This window comes from Coregonus lavaretus (genome assembly GCF_964263955.1).
Source record: "Coregonus lavaretus genome assembly, chromosome: 6".
Taxonomy (NCBI): domain Eukaryota; kingdom Metazoa; phylum Chordata; class Actinopteri; order Salmoniformes; family Salmonidae; genus Coregonus; species Coregonus lavaretus.
In genome coordinates this window covers 8,903,605-8,917,117 of record NC_139993.1, presented here as the reverse complement: position 1 = coordinate 8,917,117, position 13,513 = coordinate 8,903,605, and positions in this window count along the sequence as shown.

The following is a 13,513-nucleotide window of genomic DNA, read 5'->3' as shown; positions in this document are numbered from 1 at the left end:
GATGTTGAGAATATTCAGCTGTAGAGAGAACTTTTCTACCTGTCTCAGCTAAAGTGGGATGAAATATGGTTCGTTTTGGAGTGGGGCTAATGCTGGCTTTTCACTCCGCCCCATCTATAGTCCCCAATGCAATACAATGTAGACCTGTCTGCTGCCTTTGATACTGTGAACCATCAGATCCTCCTCTCCACCCTCTCCGAGCTGGGAATCTCCGGCGCGGCTCACTCTTGGATTGCGTCCTACCTGACTGGTCGCTCCTACCAAGTGGCGTGGCGAGAAGCTGTCTCCGCACCACGTGCTCTCACCACTGGTGTCCCCCAGGGCTCAGTTCTAGGCCCTCTCCTATTCTCGCTATACACCAAGTCACTTGGCTCTGTCATATCCTCACATGGCCTCTCCTATCATTGCTACGCTGACGACACACAACTAATCTTCTCCTTTCCCCCTTCTGATAACCAGGTGGCGAATCGCATCTCTGCATGTCTGGCAGACATATCAGTATGGATGACGGATCACCACCTCAAGCTGAACCTTGGCAAGACGGAGCTGCTCTTCCTCCCGGGGAAGGACTGCCTGTTCCATGATCTCGCCATCACGGTTGACAACTCCGTTGTGTCCTCCTCCCAGAGTGCGAAGAGCCTTGGCGTGACCCTGGACAACACCCTGTCGTTCTCCGCTAACATCAAGGCGGTGACCCGATCCTGTAGGTTCATGCTCTACAACATTCGGAGAGTACGACCCTGCCTTACACAGGAAGCGGCACAGGTCCTAATCCAGGCACTTGTCATCTCCCGTCTGGATTACTGCAACTCGCTGTTGACTGGGCTCCCTGCCTGTGCCATTAAACCCCTACAACTCATCCAGAATGCCGCAGCCCGTCTGGTGTTCAACCTTCCCAAGTTCTCTCACGTCACCCCGCTCCTCCGCACACTCCACTGGCTTCCAGTTGAAGCTCGCATCTGCTACAAGACCATGGTGCTTGCCTACGGAGCTGTGAGGGGAACGGCACCGCCGTACCTTCAGGCTCTGATCAGTCCCTACACCCAAACGAGGGCATTGCGTTCATCCACCTCTGGCCTGCTGGCTCCCCTACCTCTGCGGAAGCATAGTTCCCGCTCAGCCCAGTCAAAACTGTTCGCTGCTCTGGCACCCCAATGGTGGAACAAGCTCCCTCACGACGCCAGGACAGCGGAGTCACTCACCACCTTCCGGAGACATTTGAAACCCCACCTCTTTAAGGAATACCTGGGATAGGATAAAGTAATCCTTCTACCCCCCTTACCCTAACCCAAAAAAAAAAATATTATATATATATATATAAAAAACATTGTAAAGTGGTTATCCCACTGGCTATAAGGTGAATGCACCTATTTGTAAGTCGCTCTGGATAAGAGCGTCTGCTAAATGACGTAAATGTAAATGTAAATGTAACAGTGGTCATCAACCTTTTCTGAGTCAAGATCACTTTCTGAGTCAAAATTCAAGCTGAGACCGACAACTCAGATTTTTTTTTTTAAACATTACTTTAAACATGTAAGCCTATGCAACATTACAAATCATTCTGTAGCAATGAGGTTTGTGCGGTTCCCTACCAATGTTGTTCTTCTCAGACCATTTTGAAATTACATATACACTACCGGTCAAAAGTTTTAGAACACCTGCTCATTCAAGGGTTTTTCTTGTACCATATGGTCTGCTTTTACCTGTCTGTCACAAGTCTTAGGATGTATGGCATTGGCATAGTCTCCTTTAACAGGAAAACCTTTGCTTAATGGCTGCACTTGAACATGACATGCGTTGCGTTGCATAAATAAGTAACTGACTCAACATCTCTATAACTGTTTGCAGAAAGACCTACACAATCAAAGTGATAACAATTTGCATAGATATCACATGCTAGTATTGCTGGTTTACTGCTATTTGGTGATTTACACAAACAAAATAGTGTTTCGGGTTTCTTGTGCTGTGTGACAAACCAATAAGTATCCCAGGCACCGTGTATTGCGTTGCAGTGAATGGGGTGGGTGGAGTAAGGAGTCACCAGTACTCAGTATTAAACCCGTTGCCTAGACCCATTTAAGTTTTGCAGACTCTATTGAGTAATTCCAATAACATATATTTGTATTTTATTAAAAGTGTATTTCTTTAAATATAGTTCACACAATAGCTTTAATACCAGTATTTGTGTAAACTTTCAAAAGAAATGCTGGTATAAATAATACAATATAAAAAATAAAATACGTCAAATTATCCAATATTTTTTTCAGCAGTGGTTGCAATGCTGGAAAAAAAAACAGTTGTACTGCACTAGAGTTCTAAAAAAAAATCTAGATTGCCAAAGTTTATCATGTCTTTGGGTGGGGACTCTTATTTTGAAGAAAAAAAAAGAAGATCTGAGCTCATGCTGCCAACATAATATCCCGCTTCTTCTTCTGCTTCTGCGTCTTGATTCTTCTTCTTCTTCTTCTTGTGGCTTTCCGGCAGACTAGATGATGTGCGTATTGCTGCCTTTCACAGGTCGGAGTGAGGATTGCACATTTTGGACACCCACATTTTTTGAAAAAGGGAATGGGAAAACCTTAAATTGCACCAGCATCTAACCCTGCACCTTTACACTATCCCCAAAAACCCACCACCACATCCCACTACTTTGGCCCTAAATGATCCCACCCCAGGCCGTCAGCCTGGGAGGATGGAATCCCTTCTCTCAAAACTTCTTGTATATCTTTTTTTTTTTTTTTTTTTTTTTTTAGTCATTTAGCAGACGCTCTTATCCAGAGCGACTTACAGGAGCAATTAGGGTTAAGTGCCTTGCTCAAGGGCACATCGACAGATTTTTCACCTAGTCGGCTCGGGGATTAGAACCAGCGACCTTTCGGTTACTGGCACAACGCTCTTAACCACTAAGCTACCTGCCTACCTGCACTACAATCTCTCACACCCAAATGTTTATCTGCTGTGGCAACTACCACATATATCTTCTGTGATTTCCCCTCTATCAGTGCAGTGCAGTTGATCACAATGGCTATAAATGCAAGAAATCCAACCTTACTAAAACTCATCCTCTCTGGCTCTCTCTCTTCAGGCCTACTCAATGGCGGCCTCCCAGTCGACTCACTCCCTCACCCTTGGGCTATCCTCTACTCTCTTCACTGCCTCAGCATAAGAAACTTTCTTCCCCACTCCAACTCTGGCAATCTCAACCTGTCTCTCTCTCACAGGGCACTTCGGATGCCCAGCTGCATGGGCAGTTGACACACAGTGCTTTCTCGATTCCAACTCTGACCTCCTGCACATTTCTCACATCGTGGGATCTCCATTCTACATTGAAGAAGCGTCCCATCCACTACATTATACGTCACGCAAGAAACATCACCTGAAAAAGAAATGTCCATGTACATACTGTATTACCTCAATTACCTTAACTACCTTGTACCCCTGCACATAGACTAAGTACTGGTACTCCTTGTATATAGCCTCATTATTGTTTTTATTGTGTTACTATTTCCTTTTTATTTAGCAAGTAGTTGTCTTACTTTTTAACCTCTGCATTGTTAGGAATGGGCTCGTAAGTAAGCATTTCACTGTAAAGTCTACACCTGTTGTATTCTGCGCATGTGACCAGTAAAATTGAATGATTTGATAACGTCACACAAACACAGTGCCTTCAGAAAGTATTCACACCCCTTGACTTTTCCCACATTTGTTTTGTGACAGAGTGAATTTAAAATGGATTTTAATCACTGGCCTACACACAATACCCCATAATGTCAAAGTGGAATGATTGCAGACATTTTTACTAAATAAAAAGGTGAAATGTAAAAAATGTAAAAAATGTGCTTAACAAGTCACAAAATAAGTTGCATAAGGTTTTCCAATGACTCGCAAAAGAAGTGAACCTATTGTTAGATAGGTAAAAAGAAAAGAAGCAGACATTGAATATCCCTTTGAGCATGGTGAAGTTCTGCTGTATCAATACACCCAGTCACTACAAAGATACAGGCGTCCGTAATAACTCAGCTGCCAGAGAGGAAGGAAACCGCTCAGGGATTTCACCATGAGGCCAAAGGTGAATTTAAAACATTTACAGAGTTTAATGGTTGTGATAGGAGAAAACTGAGGATGGATCAACAACTCTGTAGTTACTCCACATTACATTTTAGTAGACACTCTTATCCAGAGCGACTTACAGTTAGTGAGTGCATACATTTTATTTTATTTCATACTGGCCCCCCATGGGAATCGAACCCACAACCCTGGTGTTGCAAGCGCCATGCTCTACCAACTGAGCTACACGGGGCCACTAACCTAAATGGCAGAGTGAAAATAACGAAGCCTGTACAGATTACAAATATTCTAAAACATACATCCAGTTTGCAATAAGGCACTAAAATAAAATAAAATAAAACTAATGTGGCAAAGAAATTAACTTTATGTCCTGAATACAAAAGCGTTACATTTGGGGCAAATCCAACACAACACATCGCTGAGTACCACGCTTCATATTTTCAAGCATGGTGGGGGCTGCATCATGTTATGGATATACTTGAATTTGAAAAATAATAATGTGCAAATATTGTACAATCCAGGTGTGTAAAGCTCTTAGATTTACCCAGAAAGACTCACAGTTGCTATAATCGCTGTAAAGGTGATTCTAACCCGTATTGACTCAGGGGGTTGAATACTTATCTAATCAAGATATATTAGTGTTTTATTTTTCATAGCATTTGTACAAATGCTAGAATTTTTATTCAACTTTGATATTAGAGAAGTTTGTGTAGATTGTTGGGAAAAAAATACTATTAAATAAATGTTAATCCCACTTTGTAACACAACAAAATGTGGAAAAACTCAAGGGGTGTAAAAAAAAAACGTCTATCAAACGCATTTGGTGTGTCATCATAGTAGTCTCTGACTTTTAACTGATGACATGTAATCAGTTACTCCCCAACCCTGACAAGAGAGCATATGCATCACATGGAAATAGCACTTGATTAACAACACACACACACACACAGAGTGAAAACAAACAGAGACAGAGTGGGAAAAATGACCATTTATTCACAGAGTTGAATCTGATGTAGTCTACATATTCAATTCACGTATTGAGATTTTGTATTTTTATATAATCATGTTGTGTAAAAAAACACAATGTTTGTTAGGCTTTATCCAATTTGATTCCATATGGCAACAATGGCATTAACAAAAGCACACATTTTCAATAAAAAATTTGAGGCAAGTGTGTGTGTTAACTCATTAATTTTGTGGTCCTCTGTAGCTCAACTGGTAGAGCACAGCGCTTGTAACGCCAAGGTAGTGGGTTCGATCCCCGGGACCACCCATACACAAAAATGTATGCACGCATGACTGTAAGTCGCTTTGGATAAAAGCGTCTGCTAAATGGCATATTATTATTAAGTTTATGTGATGTGAAATATCTCTTTCCCCACTGTGAGCAGTGGTAAGGCATCTCCCCTGTGTGTGTTCCTTGATGGTCTTTCAGATTCCCCTAACTCATGAAGAGCATTCATAACATATTCTCTCCGGTGTGGATTCCATGTGATTTCTGTTGCCTTAACCAGGAAAATGTAATTCCACACTGGGAGCAGTTGTAGGGCTTTTCTCCTGTGTGTGTCCTCTAAAGTGATTTCAGGTTACCTAACCGGTTAAAACGCTTTCCACACTGGGAAAATTGGAAAGGCTTTTCTCCTGTGTGTATTCTTTCATGCTCTTTCAGGTTCCATACCCCCCTAAAACTCTTTCCACAGTGGGAACAAAGGTGTGGTCTTGCTGGTTTGGGCATCTCTAGGTCTACTTCCTCTGACAGACTATTCCGGCTGTCAGAGTGAGAGTCTAGTATTTTTCCTGCCAAAGACAAACAGATTATTTAGCTTAACAGAGACCCTGAATGAAACCTCAGAAATATGTGGAGGGCGCTCAACCAACGTGAGTCGAGGTGCAACCCAACATTTTTATTATCATTGGAAATGAACAGGCGCAACGCTCGCTCACTATTAAAAACATATTGTTTTATTTAAGCAAAGCTAAAAAACGTGACGTTTCGGCCATCAATGGCCCTCATCATAACCTTTAGAGGTACGAGTTGCCATACATGTATGGGAAAATCTACAGAGTTCCCTACAACTGAATGTACTGGTGACTCTTGGGTTCAAATTGTTGGTTGGGGACATATTTGCTGAGGAATGTCATTGTTTTTCTTGAGTGTGTTTATACTTTGTTATTATATTGTATGTTGTAATTTGTGTATATGAAGGGCTCCCTTGCAAAAGAGACCTTGGTCTCAATGGGACTCCCTGTTAAAATAAAGGTAAAATACAAATCTGAACAATGGCACAAAGGGAATGGGGAAGACGATTAGGAAGAAAACTCTCTACAATACAAGTTGGTCCTCACGGTACGAGGCACTGTGGTCAATGGCTTCACCTACGATTGTAATGATGAAGGCCATCGATGGGCGAAAGTTATGCTTTTTAACTTTGCTTAAATTAAACAATTTGTTTTTAATGGTGAGCGAGCATTGAGCCTTTTCCTTTCCTCCTGAATGAAACCTCCACATGATAAAACTATCTTCTTCTGAGGTTCAAACCAGACTAGATCCCTCAATAACCTAAGGCCACTTTTTCCGAATGTTTAATCCAAACAAAAAATGATCCTGCATTGTCTTAATTATGTTCCCTTTATCTTTTGAAAATAAACAGAATGCCAAGATTTCAACCAAATGTCATGAAATCAGACCTGAGTTGGTTGTAATTATAAGCTACATGATGTGGTATCATAGAGATTTTAATCAGATCTGTATGTCTTACCATATAGCTAAAATATTAAGGACCTAAAAACACTATTGACAATTTCAAAACAAATTATGTAGATCAGGGTTCCCCAATTGGCTGCCCTTGGACCAAATTTGGCCCTTGGGTGATTTTATTTGGGCCCCCAATGATTGTTTTTATCCCCTACTGCACATCGTTGCCTTCAGGCAACAGAAAACATTTTTGCCCCTCACACCACATTATTTTCTTATTCCTACACATAACAATATGTGATATTTATTTTTATGAAAAACCAAAATATGTGCTGTGGAGGGTTAATTGTTGGACATAAAAGACTGTAAAACTCTGCAAATCAGCTCCAAGTGATTTTAATTTAGGAAATCTGTTCCAAAGTATTTCCATGCATAATAGAGAGATATATGTGATAGTATACAAATGTAAGCAAGATTTGAAATGATTATGTTTTGGTCAAATATATCTGTTTGGGCTTCTTGTGGTCAATGTGCAGTCTACAAATTATTTGTAATTATGTTCCGGCGCGGTGACCATCCACTCATGAAATAAATCCTCCCGCAGTTGATGATCTCTGATGTAGAGCTTAAAATCCTGTTTGCTCTCATGGGATGTCAAATATTTTAACTGAGCAAAGCATTACAGAAAGAGATATATTCAGAGACATCGGTTCAACAACTGCAGAGTTTGTAGCCCATGTATCTGATGCTATCTGGTTAAAAGACATGCCATACTCTTTTTGGCGGGACAGCATCAGATACATGGGCTACACATACTGAGACAGAGGGGCGCTGTTTCGCTCGCTCAGATGCTTTATCTGAGATTGATGCGTCTTTCTGTTTAAATAGTTAAATATTTTATTTGTAAGGGCAAGCAGGTATGGTAAGAAGAATACATCTTAAAGATTGTTGCATCCTACCATTTAAAATATATATACAGTACCATTCAAAAGTTTGGACACACCTACTCATTCAAGGGTTTTTCTTTATTTTTACTATTTATATGGAATCATGTGGAATCGTGTCGTAACCAAAAAAGTATTAAACAAATCAAAACGTATTTTAGATTTTACATTCTTCAAAGTAGCCACCCTTTGCCTTGATGACAGCTTTGCACACTCTTGGCATTCTCTCAACCAGCTTCATGAGGAATGCTTTTCCAATAGTCTTGAAGGATTTCCCACATATGCTAAGCACTTGATGGCTGCTTTTCCTTCACTCTGCGGTCCAACTCATCCCAAACCATCTCAATTTGGTTGAGGTTGGGTGATCGTGGAGGCCAGGTCATCTGATGCAGCACTCCATCCCTCTCATTGGTCAAATAGCCCTTACACAGCCTAGAGGTGTGTTTTGGGTCATTGTCTGGTTGAAAAACAAATGATAATCCCACAAATGATAGAACCACACATGCGGAGATCATCCGTTCACCTACTCTGCGTCTCACAAAGACACTGCGGCTAGAACCAAATATCTCAAATTTGGATTCATCAGAACAAAGGACAGATTTCCACTGGTCTAATGTCCATTTCTCATGTTTCTTGGCCCAAGCAAGTCTCTTCTTATTATTGGTGTCCTTTAGTAGTGGTTTCTTTGCAGCTATTCGTCCATGAGGGCCTGAGTCTCCTCTGAACAGTTGATGTTGAGATGTGTCTGTTACTTGAACTCTGTAAAGCATTTATTTGTGCTGCAATCTGAGATGCAGTTAACTCCAATGAACTTATCCTCTGCAGCAGAGGTAACTCTGGGTCTTCCTGTCCAGTGGCGGTCCTCATGAGAGCCAGTTTCATCATAGGGCTCGATGGTTTTTGCGACTGCACTTGAAAAAGTTTTCAAGTTCTTGAAATGTTCCGTATTGACTGACCTTCATGTCTTAAAGTAACGATGGATTGTCATTTCTCTTTGCTTATTTGCGCTGTTCTTGCCATAATATGGACTTGGTATTTTACCAAATAGGGCTATCTTCTGTATATCACCTCTACCTTGTCACAACACAACTGATTGGCTCAAGCGCATTAAGAAGGAAATAAATTATGCAAAATAATTTAACAAGGCACACCTGTTAATTGAAATGCATTCCAGGTGACTACCTCATGAAGCTGGTTGAGAGTATGCCAAGAGTGTGCAAAGCTGTCTTCAAGGCAAAGGGTGACTACTTTGAAGAATCTCAAATATAAAATATATTTTGATTTGTTTAACACATTTCTGGTTACTACATGATTACATATGTGTTGTTTCATTGTTTTGATGTCTTCACTATTATTCTACAATGTAGAAAATAGTAAAAAATAAAATAAAATAAAAACTTCAATGAGTAGGTGTCCAAACCTGATAGGAATATGATGGTATGTTACTTCTGAATGTAGTGACTGTGTAAAATCCAATTAGCTTTCATTAAAGACAAATAATATAGGCTACATAAGAGCGATCATCATATGTCGCTTATCAATTGAAATTGTAGTTTTATTGTATTATTATTAAATGCTTGAGATGAACAGCGTATCTGGTTTGGTAATAGAAAACGATGATTTGCCATTTTACCACCACTTTTTTATACCCCAAAAAAATAGAACCCCTGCACTCTAAAAAGTAAAGGCTCCTGGAGGTTCCTTAAATTGAAACTGTGGGGGAACCCCTATAAGTTATTTGAAGAACTCTTTAAAAGGGTTCTTCAAATAACCCCTTTTAATGGTTTCTCGAATAACCTTTTGAAGAACCTTATGGGGTAAATTTTTGAACTTCTCCCCCCTATTATTATTATTAGTAGTAGTAATGCGTTAACAATAACAACAATAACACAATATTGAAGTTGTCAGTGTTTATTAGGATTTTAGTGGCAAAGCAGAATAAAAAAATCAAAATATGAGGTAAACTCACAGAAGAGCCCCAAATCCAATGGGTATATCCTCTGGCATGTTGATGTTAATGTGTTGATGTTCTCCGTATTCATAACCAGAATGATTTTGCAGTGCATGGTGATCGAACAGGTTTCCTGTTATATTCATCAGAGGTGTAGGGAGGGTCTGTGAATCCAAAAAAAAAAGTTATTATACAGATTATTAACAAAACATACACATACAGTATTCAACACCCACCCGTAGTATGCGCTCCAGCAGGTATATCTCACTGGTCATCCCCAAAGCCAACACCTCCTTTGGCCGCCATTCCTTCCAGTTCTCTGCTGCCAATGACTGGAACAAATTGCAAAAATCTCTGAAGCTGGAGACACTTATCTCCCTCACTAACTTTAAGCATCAGTAGTCAGAGCACCTTACCGATCACTGCACCTGTACACAGCCCATCTGAAATTAGCCCGCCCAACTACCTCATCCCTATATTGTTATTTATTTTGCTAATTTGCACCCCAGTATCTCTATTTGCACATCATCTCTTGCACATCTATCATTCCAGTGTTAATACTAATTGTAATTATTTTGCACTATAGCCTATTTATTGCCTTACCTCCATAACTTGCTACATTTGCACACACATTATATATATTTTCTGTTGTATTTTTGACTTTATGTTTTGTTTTACCCCATATGTAACTCTGTGTTGTTGTTTTTATCGCACTGCTTTGCTTTATCTTGGCCAGGTCGCAGTTGTAAATGAGAACTTGTTCTCAACTGGCTTACCTGGTTAAATAAAGGTGAAAAAAATAAATTATATACATGTTTTAAAAACATTACAAAACATACTTTATTTATCCATTATAAAAATCAACAGTGTACATTTAGTACAGGATATGAGAACAATGTAATGATAAAATGAAACTGACATTTGTCAGTGACCACAAGTTCAGATGTGTGAATCCAGCTATGAAAAATTGTCAATTGTCCAAAATAACATGGAAATTATATATTATTACAATGCAGTTATACAAGAAGAAAAAACTATATCAAGGCGTGAACGCCAAATGATAATGTACAATTTGTGCTTGAAAAGGAACCTCTATAATTACAGTGCATTCAGAAAGTATTCAGACCCATTGACTTTTTCCACATTTTGTTACGTTACAGCCTTATTCTAAAATGGATTAAATCGTTTTCCCCCCTCATCAATCTACACACAATACCCCATAATGACAAAGCAAAAACAGGTTTTTAGAAATGTTTGCAAATGTATTAAAAATAAAAACTGAAATATCACATTTACAAAAGTATTCAGACCCTTTACTCAGTACTTTGTTGAAGCACCTTTGGCAGCAATTACAGCCTTGAGTCTTGGGTATGACACTACAAGCTTGGCACATCTGTATTTGGTGAGTTTCTCCCATTCTTCTCTGCAAATTCTCTCAAGCTCTGTCAGATTGGATGGGGAGCGTCGCTGCACAGCTATTTTCAGGTCTTTCCAGAGATATTCGATCAGGTTCAAGTTCGGGCTCTGGCTGGGCCACTCAAGGACATTCAGAGACTTGTCCCGAAGCCACTCCTGCGTTGTCTTGGCTGTGTAGTTAGGGTCGTTGTCCTGTTGGAAGGTTAGCTGAAATTAGCCCGCCCAACTACCTCATCCCTATATTGTTATTTATTTTGCTAATTTGCACCCCAGTATCTCTATTTGCACATCATCTCTTGCACATCTATCATTCCAGTGTTAATACTAATTGTAATTATTTTGCACTATAGCCTATTTATTGCCTTACCTCCATAACTTGCTACATTTGCACACACTGTATATATATTTTCTGTTGTATTTTTGACTTTATGTTTTGTTTTACCCCATATGTAACTCTGTGTTGTTGTTTTTATCGCACTGCTTTGCTTTATCTTGGCCAGGTCGCAGTTGTAAATGAGAACTTGTTCTCAACTGGCTTACCTGGTTAAATAAAGGTAAATAAAAATAAAATAAAATACCTTGGTTTTTGTGGTAAATGTGAATGAAAAAAACTATTTTGATAATGGTTTTCATACACATACCTTGTCCATAACGTAGAGGCCTGTGGGATTTTCATTGAAGAGGTAAGGGAAGAGGATGGTACATGTGATCTGCAGAACATACCAATTTACATACCTTTGTATGCCTCCTCATCTGTAAACCTGCAGACACAAAAGTGAGCAGTTCAGTCATCTGCACCCAATACAGCTGGCCTTCAACATATTCTTATAGCATACATATTCTTACCTCTTTGTCGATTGATATCCATTGAATTGTATCCATTTTCTGTTTTAGAAAGATTTGCACAAACATGAAAAGTTAGATGGTATCATCATAAAACAATATCAATTGATATCAGACAAGGGACAACCCTTACCTTAAATTGAGATCTTTACATTTTTCAGTTAAGTGCCTGCACCTGCTGTCCTTTCAAATTCAAATCCAAATATTTCAGTTGGGCTGTTAGGTTCCTGCAAGAACCCACACCAACTAATGGGGTTCCTCAATGAAACCCACCTCCAATGGGGTTCATGGAATAACCTTTTGGAGGCAATTTTCAGTGCCAAGAACCCTAACGTTCTTCGAATAACTTTGAGGATCTTAGCAGAACCCTTGTTGAACGCTTAATTTTTTGTGTGGTATAGCTGTTGCACATGCAGCATACATGTCACGACTTCCTCCGAGGCTGCCTCCTCTCCTTGTTCGGGCAGGCTTCGGCCTTCGTCGTCCCGGCCTTCAAGCCACTGCCGCTCCTCATCTCATCATTCCATTTGTTTTGTCTTGTTTATTACACACACCTGGTTCATATCCCCTCATCCGTTGCTGTATAAGTGTTCCCTCTGCCCCTTTGTCTTTGATTGTTTATTGTGAGGATAGTGAAGCTCCTAGTATTTTGTATCGCCGGGTTATTTTCCCCGTGCGCCTTGTTAATTCCAGTGCGCCTGTTTTGACGCATTACTGCTTAACTCTGTTTCCCCGGAATAAATCCTGTTATTCACCCTCCTGCGCCTGACTCCTTCAAATCACCCATCACAATACTCGTGTCATAGCCTAGCCTACATATTTATTTAGCAATTACTGTATGATAATAGGGTGTAATATTTTACTAAACGTGGTTGTAAGTTGAAGAGGAATTACAGTACACTAAAACACCCGACTTTTCAGCAGTTACATGTGTTGGTATAATGCTTTAGTCACCAGTGTTGCTTTTAGTAAGGACACAATTCTAACATACTGGACATTACAAACGTATTTCTTATCCACTATCAAATAATATGCATTCAAAACTTGGTAATGACACATAAACACCACCATTTTATCGACTTTATGCATTTTATTTGTAACACACTTGACAGAATGCAAAACACAATGTTGAAATAAATGCATACAGGAGGATTAGTGGCAATATATCCATGCTATAACACATACTTGGTTGTTAATTCATTGGAGACAGTATCTTGCCCTCACCCGTGTCTTTGGGATATGTGCCTTTAGGCATGAATTCATCTCTCGTTGCATTTACATTTTAGTCATTTAGCAGACGCTCTTATCCAGAGCGACTTACAGTTAGTGAGTGCATACATTTTTTTCATACTGGCCCCCCGTGGGAAAGGAACCCACAACCCTGGCGTTGCAAGCGCCATACTCTACCAACTGAGCTACACCGGGCACTATGCACAGCTTTCACGGGCCTTGTTCCTTGTCGATCTGCGCACCTGGCTCTGCGTCTTCATTTCACAGACTGTGTGCTGGATGGGTGCGAGGGGAGGAGGCGGTGCGGCCTTGGTCCTCATGTGGTTCTTACGAAGCTCCAATGCCAGATCCATGATGAAATCGCTC